The sequence below is a fragment of the Ceratotherium simum genome, chromosome 2 (assembly GCF_057802395.1).
Source record: "Ceratotherium simum simum isolate JZ-2026a chromosome 2, ASM5780239v1, whole genome shotgun sequence".
NCBI lineage: Eukaryota > Metazoa > Chordata > Mammalia > Perissodactyla > Rhinocerotidae > Ceratotherium > Ceratotherium simum.
The window spans coordinates 72,972,915-72,993,432 of NC_141901.1; the positions used below are offsets into that span (position 1 = coordinate 72,972,915).

General features: G+C 37.6%; 1 protein-coding gene across 11 annotated transcripts in view; it reads left to right on the forward strand.

The window, feature by feature from the left end:
• The window catches only part of ZNF644 (zinc finger protein 644), a 125,482-nt gene that overhangs the window by 16,832 nt on the left and 88,132 nt on the right, over positions 1-20,518 (forward strand). Inside the window, exon 1 of one of the 11 annotated variants that reach the window (XM_087447734.1) lies at positions 6,682-6,796. The exons of the other annotated variants lie outside the window; for them this stretch is intronic. The gene's annotated coding sequence lies outside the window, so the exon portion shown is untranslated. Of the gene's footprint in view, positions 1-6,681; positions 6,797-20,518 lie in introns of those variants that run through there. 11 annotated transcript variants of the gene reach the window in all.

The window sequence follows — 20,518 nt, forward strand, 5'->3', positions numbered from 1 at the left end:
AGTATAGCCACTTCAGCTCTCCTTTGGTTATTGTTTGCATGGCATATCTTTTTCCATCCTTTTGCTTTCAACTTATTTGAATCTAAAGTGTTTCTTATAGACAGCATATAGTTAGATTGTATTTTTTTTTACCCATTCTGCCAATCTCTGCTTTTTGATTGGAATGCCCAATTAATTTGCATTTAATGTAATTACAGATCAGGTAGGATTTATGTCTGCAGAATATGTTGCTGTTTGTTTTCTGTAAGTTTTTTTTTTTTTTTTTGGGTATTCATCAATTTATTTTCGTCTAGAATTAGTTCTTTGATTATATTTATTTTAATTGATAAATTGCTGTGATAATATCAAAGAAAAATTTCCAGAAAATAAAAAAGATTACCTTAAATCTCATATCCTGATACAACTATTTCCATTCTAATCCATACCCATATGTATATATATATTTCCATTAAAAATCCTTAATAAATGTAGGCTGTTATTATAATTCCAAATGTTTTATATTTTTATTTTTTTCACTCAACATTATTTAAGCATCATTTACCCATGTTTCTTTTTTTTTTTTTTTTTAATTTTTTGTTTATTGCAGTAACATTGGTTTATAACATTGTAAAAATTTCAGGTGTACATCATTGTACTTCTATTTCTGCATGGACTACATCATGTTCACCACCAAAATACTAATTACAACCCATCCCCACAAACATGTACTGAATTCTCCCTTTCCCCCTCCTCCCTCCCGCCTTCCCGTCTGGTAACCACCAATCCAATCTCTGTCCCTATGTGTTTGTTTATTGTTGTTATTATCTACTACTTAATGAAGGAAATCATACGGTATTTGACCTTCTCCCTCTGACTTATTTCACTTTGCATTATACCCTCAATGTCCATCCATGTTGTCACAAATGGCTGGATTTCATCGCTTCTTATGGCTGAGTAGTATTCCATTGTGTATATATACCACAGCTTCTTTATCCATTCGTCCCTTGATGGGCACTTAGGTTGCTTCAAGTCTTGGCTATCGTGAATAAGGCTGCAATGAACACAGGGGTGCATGTACCTTTGCAAATTGGTGTTTTCAAGTTCTTTGGATAAATACCCAACAGTGGAATAGCTGGATCATATGGTAGTTCTATCGTTGATTTTTTGAGGAATCTCCATACTGTTTTCCATAGTGGCTGCACCAGTTTGCACTCCCACCAGCAGTGTATGAGAGTTCCCTTCTCTCCACAACCTCTCCAACACATGTTGTTTCCTGTCTTGTTAATTATAGCCATTCTGACGGGCGTGAGGTGATATCTCATTGTAGTTTTGATTTGCATTTCCCTGATAGTTAGTGATTTTGAACATCTTTTCATGTGTCTGTTGGCCATCTGTATATCTTCTTTGGAGAAATGTCTGTTCAGGTCTTTTGCCCATTTTTTAATTGGGTTGGTAGTTTTTTTGTTGTTGCGATGCATGAGTTCTTTATATAGTTTGGAGATTAAGCCCTTATCAGATGTATGGTTTGCAAATATCTTCTCCCAATTGTTAGGTTGTCTTTTCGTTTTGTTGATGGTTTCCTTTGCTGTGCAGAAGCTTTTTAGTTTGATGTAGTCCCATTTGTTTATTTTTTCTATTGTTTCTCTTGCCCGGTCAGATGTGGTGTTTGAAAAGATGTTGCTAAGACCGATGTCGAAGAGCGTACTGCCTATGTTTTCTTCTAGAACTTTCACAGTTTCAGGTCTTACATTCAAGTCTTTAATCCATTTGGAGTTAATTTTTGTGTATGGTGTAAGGTAAGGGTTTACTTTCATTTTTTTGCATATGGCTATCCAGTTTTCCCAACACCATTTGTTGAAGAGACTTTCTTTTCCCCATTGTATGTTCTTGGCTCCTTTGTCAAAGATTAGCTGTCCATAGATGTGTGGGTTTATTTCTGGGCTTTCGATTCTATTCCATTGATCTGTGTGTCTGTTTTTGTGCCAGTACCATGCTGTTTTGGTTACTATAGCTTTGTAGTATATTTTGAAATCAGGGAGTGTGATACCTCCAGCTTTGTTCTTTTTTCTCAGGATTCCTTTAGCTATTCGGGGTCTTTTGTTGTTCCATATAAATTTTAGGATTCTTTGTTCTATTTCTGTGAAAAATGTTGTTGGAACTTTGATAGGGATTGCATTGAATCTATAGATGGCTTAGGAAGTATGGACATCTTAACTATGTTAATTCTTCCAATCCAAGAGCACGGAATATCTTTCCATTTCTTTGTGTCTTCTTCAATTTCTTTCAGCAATGTTTTATAGTTTTCGGTGTACAGATCTTTCACCTCTTTGGTTAAGTTTATTCCTAGGTATTTTATTCTTTTTGTTGCAATTGTAAATGGGATGGTATTCTTGATTTCTCTTTCTGCTACTTCATTGTTAGTGTACAGAAATGCAACTGATTTTTGTATGTTGATTTTGTATCCTGCAACTTTCCCATATTCGTTTATTACTTCTAAAAGTTTTCTGGTGGATTCTTTAGGGTTTTCTATATATAAAATCATGTCATCTGCAAATAGTGACAGTTTCACTTCTTCCTTTCCAATTTGGATCCCTTTTATTTCTTTCTCTTGCCTGATTGCTCTGGCTAGGACTTCCAATACTATGTTAAATAGGAGTGGTGACAGTGGGCATCCTTGTCTGGTTCCTGTTCTTAGAGGGATAGCTTTCAGTTTTTCACCATTGAGGATGATATTAGCTGTGGGTTTCTCATATATGGTCTTCATTATGTTGAGGTACTTTCCTTCTATACCCATTTTATTCAGAGTTTTTATCATAAATGGATGCTGGATCTTGTCAAATGCTTTCTCTGCATCTATTGAGATGATCATTTGATTTTTCTTCTTCATTTTATTAATGTGGTGTATTACGTTGATTGATTTGCGAATGTTAAACCATCCCTGCATCCCTGGAATAAATCCCACTTGATCATGGTGTATAATCTTTTTAACGTATTGTTGTATGTGATTTGCTAGTATTTTGTTGAGGATTTTTGCATCGATGTTCATCAGTGATATTGGCCTGTAATTTTCTTTTTTTGTGTTGTCCTTGTCTGGTTTTGGTATCAGGGTAATGTCAGCTTCAGAGAATGAGTTAGGAGCTTCCCCCTCCTCAATTTTTGGAAGAGTTTGAGAAGGATAGGTATTAAGTCTTCTTTGAATGTTTGGTAGAATTCACCAGGGAAGCCGTCTGGTCCTGGACTTTTATTTTTAGGAGGGTTTTGATTACTGTTTCGATCTCCTTACTGGTGATTGGTCTATTCAAATTCTCTACTTCTTCTTGATCCAGTTTTGGAAGGTTGTATGATTCTAAGAATTTATCCATTTCTTCCAGATTGTCGAATTGGTTGGCATATAGTTTTTCATAGTATTCTCTTATAATCTTTTGTATTTCTGAGGTGTCTGTTGTAACCTCTCCTCTTTCATTTCTGATTTTACTTATTTGTGCCTTCTCTCTTTTTTCTTGGTGAGTCTAGCTAAAGGTTTGTCTATTTTGTTGATCTTTTCAAAGAACCAGCTCTTGGTTTTATTAATTTTTCTATTGTTTTTGGTCTCTATTTCATTTATTTCTGCTCTGACTTTTATTATTTCCCTTCTTCTACTGATTTTGGGCTTTGTTTGTTCTCCTTTTTCCAGTTCCTTTAGGTGCATTGTTAGATTGTTTATTTGAGATTTTTCTTGTTTGTTGAGATAGGCCTGTATTGCTATAAACTTCCCTCTTAGAACCGCTTTTGCTGTATCCCATAAATTCTGGCATGTCGTATTTTCATTTTCATTTGTCTCCAGGTATTTTTTGATTTCTTCTTTGATTTCTTCGTTAACCCAATCGTTGTTCAGTAGCATTTTGTTTAATCTCCATGTATTTGTGGCTTTTCTGATTTTCTTCCTATAGTTGATTTCTAGTTTCATACCGTTGTGGTCAGAAAAGATACTTGGTATTATTTCAATCTTCTTAAATTTATGGAGACTTGTTTTGTGGCCTATTATGTGATCAATCCTGGAGAATGTTCCATGTGCATTTGAAAAGAACGTGTATTCTTCGGTTTTTGGATGGAATGCTCTGTATATATCTACTAGGTCCATCTGTTCTAGTGTGTCGTTTAAGGCCAATGTTTCCTTGTTGATCTTCTGTTTGGATGATCTATCCATTGGTGTAAGTGGAGTGTTAAAGTCCCCTACTATTATTGTGTTACTGTCTATTTCTGTTTTTATGTCTGTTAATAATTGCTTTATATATTTAGGTGCACCTACATTGGGTACGTAGATATTTACAAGTGTTATATCCTCTTGTTGGATTGTTCCCTTGATCATTATGTAATGCCCTTCTTTGTCTCGTTTTACAGTTTTTGTTTTAAAGTCTATTTTGTCTGATATGAGTACTGCTACCCCAGCTTTCTTTTCATTGCCATTTGCGTGGAGTATCTTTTTCCATCCCTTCACTTTCAGTTTGTGAGTGTCTTTAGGTCTGAAGTGTGTCTCTTGTATGCAGCATATATATGGGTCTTGTTTTTTTATCCAGTCAGCCACCCTCTGCCTTTTAATTGGAGCATTTAGTCCATTGACGTTTAAAGTAGCTATTGATAAGTATGTACTTACTGCCATTTTTTAACTTTTTTTTTTTTTTTTCCCCTCAGTGTTTTAGTAGTTTTTAGTCCTTCTCTGTTCCTTATTTCTTCTATACAGAATTGATGGTCACTTTAGTTTGACCTCTGTCTGAAAGCTGTACTCTTTAACTACCCTCCTTCCTCCTTTTATGTTTTTGATATCATATCCAACCTCTTTTTTGTGCATTTGTATCCATTACGTTCTAATCGTGGAAATAGATAATTTTTCCTATTTGTGATCTTCTCTTTTCCCCTTAAATCAGTCCCTTTAACATTTCTTGTAACACTGGTTTCTTGGTGACAAACTCCTTTAATTTTTGCTTATCTGGGAAAATTTTGATCTCTCCTTCCATTTTGAACGATAACCTTGCCGGGTAGAGTATTCTTGGCTGTAAGTTTTTTCCTTTTAGCACTTTAAATATATCGTGCCATTCTCTTCTAGCCTGTAAGGTTTCTGCAGAGAAGTCAGCTGATAGCCTTATGGGGTTTCCTTTGTACGTAACTTGACATTCTCTTGCAGCTTTTAGGATTCTCTCTTTATCTTTAATTCTGGACATTTTGATTATGATGTGTCTTGGTGTGGGCCTCTTTGAGCTTATCTTGTTTGGGGCTCTCTGTGCCTCCTGTACCTGGATGTCTGTTTCCTTCCTTAGGTTAGGGAAGTTTTCATCTATTATTTCTTGAAATAGATTCTCTGCCTCCTTGTCTCGCTCTTCTCCTTCCGGGACACCTATAACACGGATGTTAGTGCGCTTGATGTTGTCCCAGAGGTCCCTTAGACTGTCCTCACTCTTTTTAATTCTTTTCTCTTTTACCTGTTCACCTTGGGTAATTTCTTCTAGTCTTTCTTCCAGCTCACAGATCCGTTCTTCTGTATCCTCTACTCTGCTTTTGAGTCCCTCTAATGAATTTTTCATTTCCAGTATTGTATTCTTCATTTCTGATTGGTTCTTTTTTATATCTTCCATTTCTTTGTTGACATTCTCACTGAGTTCATCTATTCTTCTCCCCAGATCAGTGAGCATCCTTAACACTCTTAGTTTGAACTCTCTGTTGGGTAGGTTGCTCATTTCTGTTTCACTTAGTTCCTTTTCTGGGGTTTTGTCCTGTTCCCTTACTTGGAATGTATTCTTTTGCCTCCTCATTTTGCCTCTTTCCCTGTGCTTGTGTCTACGTATTAGGTAGGTCAGATACGTCTCCTGCTCTTGGATAGGTGACCTTATGTAAGTGATGCCTTAGGAGGCTTCCAGTGTGCTTCCCTCAGTTCTCAATGTTCCAGGGGTGGCCCCTATGTGGGCTACGTGTGTCCTTCTATTGTGGCCTGTTAGCTCTCCCTATAGGCGCCCAGGGAGGCTGAGTTATGCTCCTGGCCAGCTGTTGTAATGCTCAGCTGCTTGTAGTTGTTGTGGGCCCTTCAGTCTCTTTATCAGGTGTGGGGAGCCCCAGCACAGTTGGCTGCAAGTTCTAATACCACATTTGTGTTGCAGTATTTCTTTTAAGTGAGTAGGCCCCCAGTGTGGCAGGTTGTTAGGCTCAGGGCCTTACAATTGCTGTAAACCTCTAGCCTATTAGGTCTCTTGTCAACTCTCTGAGGATTGCACCTGGGTGGGGCTGCCCTTAGGCACAGGAGCACCCAATTGTTTCAGGCTTTGGAAGGTGGGGCAAACCTCCTATGTGGGTCTTTGAGAAGCACAAGTCTTCTGCAGCTGACAAGCCCTGTTGCCCACAGGTCCACACACACAGTCAACACAGTCCTGCCCTGTGTGAGCGCCCCGACCTCCCCAAGCGGACCCAGTCTCTCCACGGCGGGAGCCCCACACACTCCGCCACCACCCCACACTCTCCACCCGCTCCTTGTGCACACCCTGCCCCGCTCAAGTCAGCTCAGTTGCCAGGCTGCAGAGAATCCAGTCACCAATCTATGCAGGCCCACACGTTGCCTGAGGGCTTGTTGTTGGGTGGGGCCAGTCTCTAGGGTGGGCTGCCTGCCCAGGCTGAGCTGGATTAAATCGGTGCTCTAGCGGGTGGAGCAGACCCTGGGCTAGCAGGTCTCAGGGAGAACTCCAATGGCGTCTGTGTCAGCACGCTCACACCAGGCCACAACAATGGCCGCCGCCGATGTCCCAGTCCCTGGAGAGGTCTTACCCCTCACCGAGATGCACTCAGGGCCTATTAGGTGAGTCTCTTGTCACTGAAGCACTGTGCACCTTTTTTTCTGGTGATTTTAGGATGCTTTCTGGAACGGGTGAGTTTGTGCGCGGGCCCTTTAAGAGCCAGTTTTAGTTTCTTTGTGAACCGGATTTTCTGGGGGTGCTCCCCAATGCTTTAGTAGCAGGCAAAGTCAGATATTATGCCGCTGGTCTCGATTGTGCTGGGTCCACAAAATGCGCACAGCGGGGGCGCTCCCGGCTCAGGACCCCGTGCCTCCAGGGAGGGTGCGTACCTGTGAGCTGCTCCCGGCGGCCGTGAAGCTGGCGGCTTGTGAAGGCGGCGTTTTTCCTCTCTAGAAGGGAGTCTCTGCCTCTTCTACCCCAGTTAGGATTGTCCGTTGTTGCAGGAGTTCCTCTCATCCAGTTTTCAGTTCTGTCTCAGGGGTAATTTTTCCACGAGTAGTTGTAAATTGGCTGTGTCCACGGGAGGAGGTGAGTTCAGAGTCTGCCTACGCCGCCATCTTGACTCCGCCCTCTCTGTTTTCTGTAAGTCTTAAGATTTTTTTCTGTTGTTGTTCCTGTATTCCTCTACTGTTGCCTTCCTTCATGCTAAATAGATTATTTTCTAGTACCATTTAAATCCCTTGTTGGTTTTTTCACTGTGTATTTTTTTCATTTTCTTAGTGGTTGCCCTGAGAATTACAATTAATAACTTTATTTCAATCTAGTTCAAATTCATATCAACTTAATTTCAGTAATATACAGAAATTTCGCTCCTGTAATAGCTTCATCCTTTTCCCTTCCTTTGTGCTTTTATCATGCAAATTACATCTTTATATGTCTTTTAAATCAGATAGGAGGAAAAAAGAGTCACAAATTTAAAAATTATACTGTCTTTTATATTTACCTATCTAGTTATCTTTACCATGCTCCTTATTTCCCTAGGTAGATTTGAGTTACTGTCTAGTGTCCTTTCATTTCAGCCTGAAGGACACTCTTTAGTATTTCTTGTGCAGCAGGTCTGTTAGCAACCAATTCTCAGTTTTTGTTTATCTGCGAATGTCTTAATTTCTCCTTCATTCTTGAAAAGTAGTTATAGAATTCTTGGTTAACAGTCTTATTTTTTCAATACTTTGAATATGTTTTCCCATTGCCTTCTGGCCTCCATGGTTTCTAATGAGAAACTAACTGTTAATTTTTTTGAGGATCTCTATATGTGACAAGTTGCTTATCTCTTGCTTCTTTCAGGATTCTCTTTGTTTTTTTGACAGTTTGATTATGATGTGTCTAGGTGTGGGTCTCTTTGAGTTTATCCTACTTGTAGTACCCTGAGATTTTTGGGCTTTTAGATTGATGTTTTTCATTAAATTTGGGGGAATTTTCAATCATTATTTATTCAAATATTCTTTCTGTCCCTTTCTCCCCTCTTTCCTTCTGGGACTCCCATTATGTGTATGTTGGTATGCTTAATGGTGTCCCTCAGATATCTTAGACTCTATTCTTTTTTTTTTCTCTTTTCTGTTCCTCAGAGTGGATAACCTCAATTGACCTATCTTCAGATTCACTGATTTTTTCTTCTACCTGCTCAAATCTGATGCTGAAACCTTCCAGTGAATTTTTCAATTTAGGTATTGTAGTTTTCAACTCTAGAATTTCTGTTGTTGTTTTTCATGATTTCTGTCTCTTTATTGATATTTTCTATTTGTGAAATATCCATCTCATTCTTTCCTTTAGTTCTTTAGACATGGATTTCCTTTAGTTCTTTGAACATGTTTAAAATAGCTGATTTAAAAACTTTGTCTAGTAAATCCAATGTCTGGCTTTCCTCAGGGACAGTTTCTATTGACTGCTGTTTTTCTTCCATGTGTATGAGCCATATTTTCTTGTTTTTTTTTTTTTTCTTAATGTCTTGTCATTTTTGTTGAAAACTGTACATTTTAAACAATATGGCCACTCTGATAATCAGATATTCTCCTCTGGCCAGTGTTTGTTGTTAAGTTTGTTTAGTGGTTTTTCTGAACTAATCCTGTAAAATCTGTGTTCTTTGTCATGTGTAACCACTGAAGTCTCTCTACTTGGTTAGCTTAGTGGTCAGCTAATAATTGGACAGAGATTTCCTTAAATGCCTGGGACCAGTAAGTTCCCCAGTCTTTGTTGAGAGGTTCTGTGTCTGTTGGAGCATGCCTTCAGCACTCAGCCAGGAAGTTTGTAACTTTGCCTTATCCTTCACTTCCTGCTTTTGCAGAGCTTTCCAATTAGCCAGAGGTGAGTGCTAACACCTGTGCCAGTCTTCCTTCATTTTTTGAATACGGGATGCTGCCACAGCATGGCTTGATGAGCTGTGTGTAGGTCCATGCCCAGGATCCGAACCTGTGAACCCTGGGCCACCAGAGTGTGTGAACCCAACCACTATGCCACTGGGCTGGCCCCCGGCTTTTCTTTTTAAGCTTTTTAGTTAGCTTATTGTTTGTCTCAACTGTTATCCACTGCCTTGGCAATTGTTTGCCAATCAGAGGCAAACAATTGCCTCTGATTGTTTTTGACAAATGCTCTTGGGGAAAAGACTTTTTTTGCACTGGGTGAGCTCAGACTCAGGTCAAATTAAGATTGCTTTGGGAGTGGAGTGTTCTAGAAAACTACCAGACATGTCAAATAATGACAGTCCTCTGTGAATGGAGTAGTGAGGGAGTTCCCATTCTCTTCTGCCCCCGCAGGTAGCTGCCAGGTTGCTGGTTTTCACCTGGCTTGTGGACTGTTGGCTTTCAAAGCTACTGTGGAGCTGGAGTGGGAGGTTGGGAATAGGGCAAAATAAAATGGCACAAAGTTTGCTGGTCTTATCAAGATTTAGCCATCTTTCTTGAATAAACTTTCCCTAGATTGCTGTAAGCCTTTGATTAATTTCTAGAGTTTGGAAAACAACTGTGTTTTTGCCAGTGTTCTTGTTGATTTTATAAAAGAGATGATTTTCAAATATCTGTATTTTGGTATTTTTGCTGATGTCTTACTGTTTTGAGAGTTCTTTTATATTTTAGATATGAGTTTTTAAGTTTGTAGCTTGCAAATATATTCTCCAAATCTGTCACTTGTTTTTAATCCTCTTCACAGGATCTCTCTCAGAGTAAAATATTTTCATTTTGATGAAGTCCAGTTTGTCAAATTTTTCCTTTCATAGATCATGGTTTTGGTGTTATTTCTAAGAACTCCGTTTCCAGCTCTGGATCTTGATGATTTTCTTCTATCCTCTATAAGATTACAGTAGTCCCCCCTGATATGTGGTTTTGCTTTCCACGGTTTCAGTTACCTCAGTCAACCATATTAAATGGAAAATTACAGAAATAAATAGTTCATAAGTTTTAAGTTGTTTGCTGTTCTGAGTAGTGTGATGAAATCTTGTGCCGTCCCGCCCGGGATATAAATTACCCTTTTGTCTAGTATGTCCATCTTATATATGCTAACTGCTCATTAGTCACTCAGTAGCCATCTCGGTTATCAGATTGACTGTTGTGGTATTTCGGTGCTTGTGTTCAAGTAACCCTTATTTTACTTAATAATGGCCCCAAAGCTCAAGAGTAGTGATGCCAGCAATTCGGATAGGCCAAAGAGAAGCCATAAAGTGCTTCCTTTTAGTGAAAAGTTAAAAGTTCTCAACTTAGTAAGGAAAGAAAAACTGTCATGTGCTGAGATTGCTAAAATCTGTGGTAAGAACGAGTCTTCTGTCTGTGAAATTGTGAAGAAGGAAAAAGAAATTCGTGCTAGTTCTGCTGTTGCACCTCAAATATGTATGTATAGGGAAAAAACGTAGTATATATAGAGTTTGGTACTCTTCGTGGTTTCAGGCGTCCACTGGGGGTTTTGGAACATATCCCTCTCGGATGAGGGGACACTATTATAATAATTTTATGTTTTACATTTAAACCTGTAATCCATTTTGAATTAATATTGGTATAGAGTGTGAGATTTGGGTTGGTGTGTGGTTTTTTTTTTTACTATGTATATCCACTTGCTCCAGCACTAATTGTTGAAAAGACTTTTTCTTCCATTGAATTGCGTTTGCACTTCTGTCTAGCCTCATGCGGTGCTATGGTATAATTTTGAGCGTTTATAGAAGGGATATGAATTAAGTCATTTTCTTATGTAGGAGGCAATCAGATCCCAACTGAAAAATCAAGATACCAGTATAACTATATTGTTTAGAAATGAGAGGGAGAAGTGTTAGGGAAAGGGTGGTGGGTAGTAGGAGGCAATCAGATCCCAACTGAAAAATCAAGATACCAGTATAACTATATTGTTTAGAAATGAGAGGGAGAAGTGTTAGGGAAATGGTGGTGGGTAGTGCTGTCTTTCATAATAAGCTTTATTTGATTTTTAAAATATACATTTGTGTAACTTTAATTCAAATAAAAACCAAATACTATAGGATAATGCCTATGCCTTACTTAAGGGAAAATTTAAAGCCTTAAATGTCTATTTTTTTGTTTTGCAATGTTTTTACTGTGGAGAAAATACTCAAAATAGAGCATGGAAAAAATTGTACAACTCAGATATTCAAAAGCGGCATACCTGCTTAATCACCCCCTACTCAATAGTTAAAACATTGCCAGATCCTCCACTTTGCCACCTCCCAATCACGCGTTTCTCTTTCCTTAGGAGACTACCATTCTATCTTTTATGATAGTTTTTTGCTTTATATTTTTACCATTTAAAAGTACTTTTTTTTTTCTTGAGGAAGATTGGCCCTGCGCTAGCATCTGTTGCCAATCTTCCTCTTTTTCTTTTTTCTCCCCAAAGCCCCAGTGTATAGTTGTGTATCACAGTTGTAGAGTTGTAGCTCTTCTATGTGGGATGCCGCCTCAGCATGGCTTGATGAGCAGTGGTAGGTCCGCACCCAGGATCTGAACCTCGAACTCTGGGCCGCCGAATTGGAATGTGTGAACTTAAAACTGCTACACCACTGGGCCAGCCCCTAAAAGTACATTTTTGAACTATGTATTTTTTTCCTGTTAATGAAATTTATATAAATGGATCCTGGCTTTTTCAGCAGTGTTTGTGAAATTCATCTCTATTGTTGCATATAACTAGTTCATTTTCATTGCCGTACAGTATATTATATGGGTATCCCACACTTTATTTGTTCTATTACTGATTGAAATTTGGGTTGTTTCCACTTTTAGGCTTTTATGAATAATGCTGCTGTGCATTTCTTTGTACATGTTTCCTAGTGCACACATGGAAACATTCATATTTAGTAAATATCTAGGAGTTTAATAGCTTGGTTTTAGAGTGTATTTGTGTGATTTCAGAAAATATTCAAAACTTTTTTTCCCAAAATGTTTGTAACAATTTACAATCTCATCAACAAAGTTCCTTTTGCACTTCATCTTCATCAACACTTTGTATTGTTAATCTTTAATTTTAGCCATTCTACACACTGAGATACCAGTGTGTAGTGGTATTTCATAGTGGTTTTATTTTCCATTTCCTTGTCCAAATGTTATTGTACCTTTTTATATGTTTATTGGCCAGGTTTTGTAAATATTTTGTGTGTATTTGAAAAGAATGTGTATTCTGCAGTTTTTTGGGTGAAGTGTTTATATGAGTCTAAGTCAATTTTGTTAATCATGTTGTTTAAAACTTCTACATCCCTACCAATTTAATTTCTGCATACTGGTTCCATTAGAGAGATTTGTTGAAATCTGCTGCTGCCATTATGGATTTGTTTTTCTTGGGTTGCTATCCATTTTTGCTTTGTTACATATTGGAATCCATGTTATCAGGGACACACAAATTTAGAGTTGTTTTATGTTTCTGATGAGTTGGACCTTTTATCATTATTGTTTCTTGTTATCTTTGGTAATGCTTTTTGCTTTGAAGTCTGCCTTAATTGATAATAACATAGCTACACTAGCCTTCTTATAGTTAGTGTTTGTGTGGTTCATTTTCTCCCCCAACATTTTATTTTAAATTTTTCTCTGCCTTTATGTTTTAGAACTGTTTCGTGTATACACCATATCATTGTTGTTTTACTTTCAATCCCATCTAACACTCATCTTTGATTATATCATAAAGTTCATTTAGATTTCATATAATTACTGATGTATTGGGGCTTAAATGTATGATCTTATTATGTGCTTTCTATTTATTCTGTGGTATTCTTTTTCTCACCTTTCTTGCCATCATTTGGATTAAGTATTTTTGTTACTTCTCTCCTTCACCCATCTTTTTTTTTAACTCTGTTGGTTTTGTCTGCTGAACACAAGTCTAATTTTTGTTTATCTGAAAATCTTCTTTTTGAAGGATAGTATCATTGGGTATAGAAGATATTGTTCTGGTATCTCCATTTTTTCTGATGATAAGTCAGCCATTACTTGTATTGTCATTTCCCATATATAGCTGTTCATTTTTCTCTGGCTGCTCTCAAGGTTTTCTCTTTGGCCTTGAGCAGCTTGACTATGACATGTATGTAGAAGTGGTTCTTTGTGTTTATCCTGCTTGGGTTTGTTGAGATTCTTGGATTTGTAAGTTAATGTTTTCCACCAAATTTGGGATGTTTTTGGCTCTTACTTCTTCAAAAAAATTATTTTATACCTTTTTCACTCTTCTGTTACATCTTGTTGTACATCTTTGTTGAGTTGGGTTAGATCTGTGTTGAGCTGCCTGATATTGTCCTGCTGGTCTCTGAGACGCTGTTAATTTTTCTTCAGTCATTTTACTTTCTGTTCTTTGGATTGGACAGTTTTATTGCCCTTTTTCAAGCTCACCAATTCTTTCTTTTGCCGTCTCTAATCACCCCCTTCTGGTGAATTTATTATTTCAGTTATTTTATTTTTCAGCTTTTTCTTTTTTATTGTTTCTGTGAATTTTTTGAATGTATTTTCTTTGGTTTTTGTAACATAATTACAATAGCTGCTTTGAATTCTTTTTATGCTAACTCCAACATTTGGGGTATTCAGAATCAATATCAATTGACTCCCCTTTTTTTTGAGTATGGATCACCGTTTCCTGTTTCTTTGCATATCATGTAATTTTTGCTTGAAAACTGGACATTATGAATATGTTTTAGTGACTCAGGATTCTGATGATGCTCTTTTGAGAATTATTGGGTGAAGTTTATAGTCAGATTTTGAAGCTTGACCTGTGGTTTTCTTGCTACTAGGGATTCCACTAATTTCTAGCTGTTCTACTGGGCTTGGTTTCTGTCCTCTGACACTTCAACCTTGCAGGGCTTCAGTTTCCTGCCAGCTAAACTGTGCATCCTGTTGAAAAAGCATCAAACTCACATACAGCTCTATTTTTCAAGTGTAGCTTTCTCTCTGGCCTCTGCCAACGTTTTCTCCTTGGTCCCTTCAGTTCTCCTCTGTGCTTACATAGTTTAGCAGTCATCTGGTGATTTGGGCAAAGTTTATACTGAGAATTTTTGTTTCACTCCTTATCTGGTTCTCTCATACCATGCTTTCTCCATTTAAATTTTAGCTGCTTTTCCGGGCCTCAACTCTGAGCCCTGTGCTGATATTATCTTTTTCCAGAAATAATTTCTGTTGCTTGTGCCATATCTAGGGTCTCCAGCAGTCTGAGATTACCTTAATTAAATTTTAGGGATTGAGGTTTTTTTTTTTTTTTTTTTGGCCACCTAGATGTCGTCAGGTAGGGCTGCAGTGCATGGAAGGACTTGTTTACTTCTAGCTCACTAGAGTTTAGTTTTTTTGGGTCTCAACTCAAATAGCGAGCAGCATTTAGAATGGTTCCCTTCATTTATGAGCCTTGCGTTCCCCTTTTGACCCCCCTAGCTATACAGCAATGTCAGAAATAATGACCAGTTTCTTAGCTGCCTCATCTGGGTTGGCAGGTAACCCCAAGGCAAAAAGCGTCCTCAGGTGGTGGGTTTTTATCTTATCTGTAGGTTCTGTTCTGTCTTGGATCTTGGCCTGGTCATTCTTTGCTGTTGTGTTAGCTTTTTGATGCCTTCAAATTGATAGTTTTTAATATCTGTAAAACCTCTAGTTTCTCTAGTGGGTCTCAGTAGGAAGGTTGGTAAGTATTACCTGTTCTGCTATTGAAATTATTTCAGGCATGTTTGGGTTGATGGGTGCATATGATATTATTAGGTTACTGTCTCTATCTCTTGGCTTGGATTTTTTCTGTGGTGGCTTCATTCCTAAATATGTTATTTCCATGAGGTGGCAAAGATGGCCACTGGCTGCTCTGACCTATATTGTTCCTGTAGCTGTTATTTCCGCTGAAGAGTGTACCTTTCCCAGTACTTGCAGACATCCTGAGAAGGATTCCAAATTTCCCCCTTTGGGCTACATTCCCGTCTATGAACAAACTACTGTGGCTAGGAGGACAAGGTACTCTGATCAGCCTGGGTGTCACTTGTTTATCCCTCAGTTCAGGGGCCTAGGATTGGCACCACTTTAATAGTTGAGTAAGAGTGTTTCTGTAAAGGACAGTCGAGGTACCATTAACATAAATAGGAAAGGGAATGTTAGGCAAGTTGCTCTATAACAGTTTTTATAGATTTTTGGAGTATCCTGAAAAATGTCATTGTATGGTTGAATCCAGTAAAGCTATCTAATAACAAAATTTAAAGAAATTATAGTTGACTGGTAACATTACTTGTAAAATTGGTTTTGCTCAGTTTATGTGTCTCTGAAATTGACAAACATTGAAAAAATGTTTTATAGAGTTACTGCTAATAAAAGAATAAGAGAGACTTTTCATGTCTGTTTTTCCTCTTCCCTTCAAAAGTTAAGAGACCTAGATCAATTGTTAATCTAAAATAACTCTTGTGGGGATGAGAATAATTTACTATGGTATCTTTAAGATAGTGTTGCTGTATCAGGTAGCTATTGCTGTGTAACAAATTACTCTAAAATTTGGTGGTTTAAAACAAACATTTGTTATTAGAAAAAGTCTTTGAGTCAGCTAGGCAGTCTTTTTGGTCTTGGCTGGGCTCATTTATGAGTCTGCATTCAGCAGCAGGTCAGGAAGTTGGCTTTGCTGCTCTTGGCTGGGTTCTGTAGGATGGCCTATGGTGGGATATCTGGGCTGTCTTCTCATCTTCCTGCAGATTAGAGTGGTCTTGTTCTGATGGTGGCAGGACTCCAAGAAAGAACAGAAGCATGCATGGTCTCTTGAGGCCTAGCTCAGAACTGGCAAACTGTGACATGTGCTGTATTCACTGATCTTCCTTATAAGGTCAAGTGCAGAGTTAAAGGGTAGGGGGAAAGACTCTTTACCTCCTGATAGGAAAAACTGCAAAGCCTCATTGCCAAATGAATGAATAATGAGGTGGTGTAGAATTGGGGCTGTTGTTGCAGACAGATCATTTGATTCATTGCTGTAAAATTAATTTTCAGTGTTTGTTTAGTTCTAGGTCGAGCCCCATTATATTTCAGTAGGAATTGTGTTTGAGTATAAAGTTGGGGCAAATGTAAATTAAATACACCAATCTGTATTGATTGATACAATCAATCAGTTGTATCAGTCTAGATACAATGACTCTAGTTATACTTGTTTCATAGGATCTGTCTGAGATTTTTGGAAGCAATGTTCATGTGTCAAATTACCAATTGTAGGGTAATTGTAGTACTGGTTGTAGGTGTTGAAAGATGATTCATTTGTACCTTTACTCCTTTGGTTATAAATGACAGTGTTCCTTTTTATGTTCATTATTATCATTCTAACTTTCTAATTTGAGATTTGACTTTATTTTTTCCCCAAGTTTATTATTATTTGCATATTGTGGGTTTGTTTGTTTTTTTTTTTTGGTGAGGAAGATTAGCCCTGAGCTAACATCCGTTGCCAATCCTCCTCTTTTTGCTGAGGAAGACTGTCCCTGGGCTAACATCCATGCCCATCTTCCCCTGCTTTATATGGGATGCCACCACAGCATGGCTTGATAAGCAGTGCATAGGTCCGTACCCGGGATCCAAACCTGCGACCCCCAGGCCGCCAAAGCGGAGCACACGAACCTAACCACTACACCCCCGGGTTGGGCCCCCATATTGTGGTTTTTTAAACAGATCTGTTGAAGTATAATTGACGTGTAATAAATCACACATGTTTAAAGTGTACAATTTGAACAGATTTGACGTCTATATACACCCATGAAATTACCACCACAATAAAGATAATAAATATATCCTTTACCCTCAAAAGTTTCCTTGTTCCGCTTTGTAATCCTACTTATTGCTCCTCCACTTATGTAGTATGTAATCTTTCTGTCTACCTTTTTCACTCAGCAAAATTTTAGATTCATTCATGTTGCATTTATCGTTAGTTCAGTCCTACTTATTCCATTGTAAAGATATATAAGGATTCACATGTTGTTGGACTTTTTTTTCCCACAGCTTTTGGCTATTACAAATAATGATGAACATTTGTATGTAAGTCTTTGTATGAACATATGCTTTCATTTCTTTGGGTAAATACCTATGAGTGGAATGACTGGATCATGTAGTAGGTGTATGTTTGACATTTTAAGAAATGGTGAAACTGTTTTTGCAGAGTGACTGTACCAATCATTTTACTTTCCTGTATGAGTGTATGAGAGTTTCAGTTCCTTCACATGTTTACCAACACTTGGTATTGGTCTTACTAATTTTAGCCATTCTCATAGTTGTGTAGTGATAACTCGTGACTTTAATTTGCACTTTCCCAATGACAAATGATAACTGAGTGTATTTTCATGTACTTACTTGTCATTCATGTATCTTTGGTGAAGTGCTGCTTCAAATCTTCTGCCCCTTTTGTAATTGAATTATTTTGTTTTGTTGTAATTGAGGTTTTAAAAACAGATTTATTGAGATATAATTGCCATGTAGTGAAGTACACATATTTGAAGTGTACATTATGATAAGTTTTGAGATATGTATGCACTCAGGAAGCCATCACCACAAACAAGATAATGAATATATTTATTACCCTCAAAAGTTTCCTCGTACCACTTTGTAAGTCATCCCTCCTGAGTCACATTCTCCTTTTGGGTTTGTCTTTCAAACAATGTTTAGTCTAGGGTTACTCTTAAGTCAGTGCTGCCTGAATTAAGAGGTTTTCTACTCTGAAGGGAACAGGTGTTATTTCTGGCTTTGCTTGAGACTAGGGCAATAATGCCTCTCATCCTTCTGGGTGGCTCTTTCCTTGGCCGTAGGTAGTTTCCACACAGGCTTGTTCTAATCATCACGCAGTTGGATACTTAAGAGTGTTCTTGCTCTGTGCAGTTGTCTTCTCTCTAGTACTCTGCCCTGCAATCTCTGGCTATCTTGGCTTCTTTGGACTTCTGGCTCAGTCTCCTCAACGCAGGGAGACCACGACTCTCCCTGGATACCTCTTCTCCAGGTAGGAGTCTGTACTTTCTCCAGGCAGTGAGTTGGGATTATTGGAGGGCTCACCTCATTTGTTTCCCTTCTTATAGGGTTTACTGTCAGTGGTTGCCTATTTAATATCTGAAAACTGCCATTTCAAAAAATATGTATATATGGTTCCTTAGGCTTTTCACGTGGAGGGCACACTCAGTCTCTCTTACTGCATCTTAACCCTTGTATGTGTTTTTTTCTTGATATTTATTTATTTTTTAAATTGTGGTAAAAAAAATACATGTTAAATTGACCATCTTAACTATTTTTTTTTCCTGAGGAGGATCAGCCCTGAGCTAACATCTGATGCCAATCCTCCTCTTTTTTCTTTTTTTTTTTGTTTACTGAGGAAGATTGGCCCTGAACTAACATGCGTGCCCATCTTCCTCCACTTTATATGGGCTGCCACCACGGCATGGCTTGACAAGTGGTATGTCTGTGTGCGCCCGGGATCTGAACCTGAACCCTGGGCCACCGAAGTGGAGTGCGTGCACTTAACTGCTTGCGCCGCTGAGCCGGCCGTCATCTTAACTGTTTTTAAGTGTACACTTCAGGAGTCTTAAGGATATTCACATTGTTGTGCAACAGATTTCTAGAACATTTTATCTTGCAAAACTAAAACTCTACTCATTGAACACTTAATTTTGTTGCTTCCCCTACCCACAACCCTTGGCAACCACAGTTCTACTTTATTTTCCTGTGGTTTTAACTACTGTAGATACTTCATATGAGTGGAGTCATACAGTATTTGTTCTTTTGTGATTGGCTTATTTCACTTATTATAATGACCTCAAGTTTCGTTTATAATGTAGCATGTGACAGAATTTCCTTCTTTTCAAGGGCTGCATAATTTTCCATTTTGAATATTATGTATATGCCACATTTCTTTTATGTATATGCCACATTTCTTACACGTATATATCACATTTCTTTTATTCATTCATCTGTTGATGGACGTTTAGGTTGCTTCCACCTCTTAGCTATTGTGAATAATGCTGCAGTGAGCATGGGTATGTAAACATCTCTTTGAGATCCTACTTGGAATTCTTTTAGATATGTACCCAGAACTCAGATTGCTGGATCATATGGTAATTCTATTTTTAATTTCTTGGGGAACTGCCATACTATTTTCCATGGTGACTGCACCGTTATACATTCCCACCAACAATGCACAAGAGTTACCGTTCTCTGGATCCTTGCCAACACTTGTTATTTTCTGTTCTTTTGATAGTGGCCATCCTCTTGGGTATGAAATGATATCATTATGGTTTTGATTTGCATTTCTCTTATGATTAGTGATGTTGAGCATCTTTTCATACACTTGTTGGACATTTGTGTATCTTCTTTGGATGTTTGTCTATTCAAATCCTTTGTCCATTTACTTATTATTTGTTTTTGCTTTTGTTTTCTTCTGTTGTTGAGTTGTAGATATTCCTTATATATTTTGGATATTGACCCCTTATCAGATATATGATTTGCAAAAATTTTTCTTCCATTGTGTAGATTGCCTTTTTACTCTGTTAATTGTTTCCTTTGATGTGCAGAAGATTTTTATAGGATTGCATTGAATCTGTAGATTGCTTTGGGTAGTATGGACATTTTAACAATATTAAGTCTTCCAGTTCACAAACACAGGATGTCTTTCCATTTATTTGTATCTTATTTTGATTTCTTTTAGTAATGTTTTGTAGTTTTCTGTGTACAAGTCTTTTGCCTCTTTGGTTAGGTTTATTCCAAAGTACTTTATTCTTTCTGATGCTATTCTAAATGGGACTTCTTTCATAATTTTGTTTTTCAGATTGATCATCACTGATGTATAGAAACACAACTGGTTTTATATCCTGCAGTTTTGCTGAAATCATTTATTAGTTTTACCAGGTTTTTTTTTTTTTTGAAGAATCTTTAGGATTTTCTACCTAAAAGATCATGTTATCTGCAAACATAATTTTTTTTTCCTGTCTGTTTGCTCTGGCTAGTACTTTCAGTACTATGTTGAATAGAAGTAGCAAGAGTGGGCATCCTTACCTTGATCTTGATCTTCATTCTTTTACTACTGAGTGTGATGGTAGCTGTGGGCTTTTTACATATGGCTTTTATTATGTTGAGGTAGTTTCCCTCTGTTCCTAGTTTGTTGAGTGTTTCTATCATGAAATGGTATTGAGTTTTGTCAAATGCCTTTTCTGCATTGGTTGAGATGATCACATGGTTTTTGTCCTTCATCCTGTTAATCAGTTACATTAACTGATTTTCATTTGTTGAACCATCCTTGCATTCCAGGAATAAATCCAACTTGGTCACTGTATATAATTCTTTTAATGTGCCATTGAATTCAGTTTGTTAGTATTTTGTTGATGATTTTTGCTCAATATTCATCAGTGATATTGGTCTGTAGTT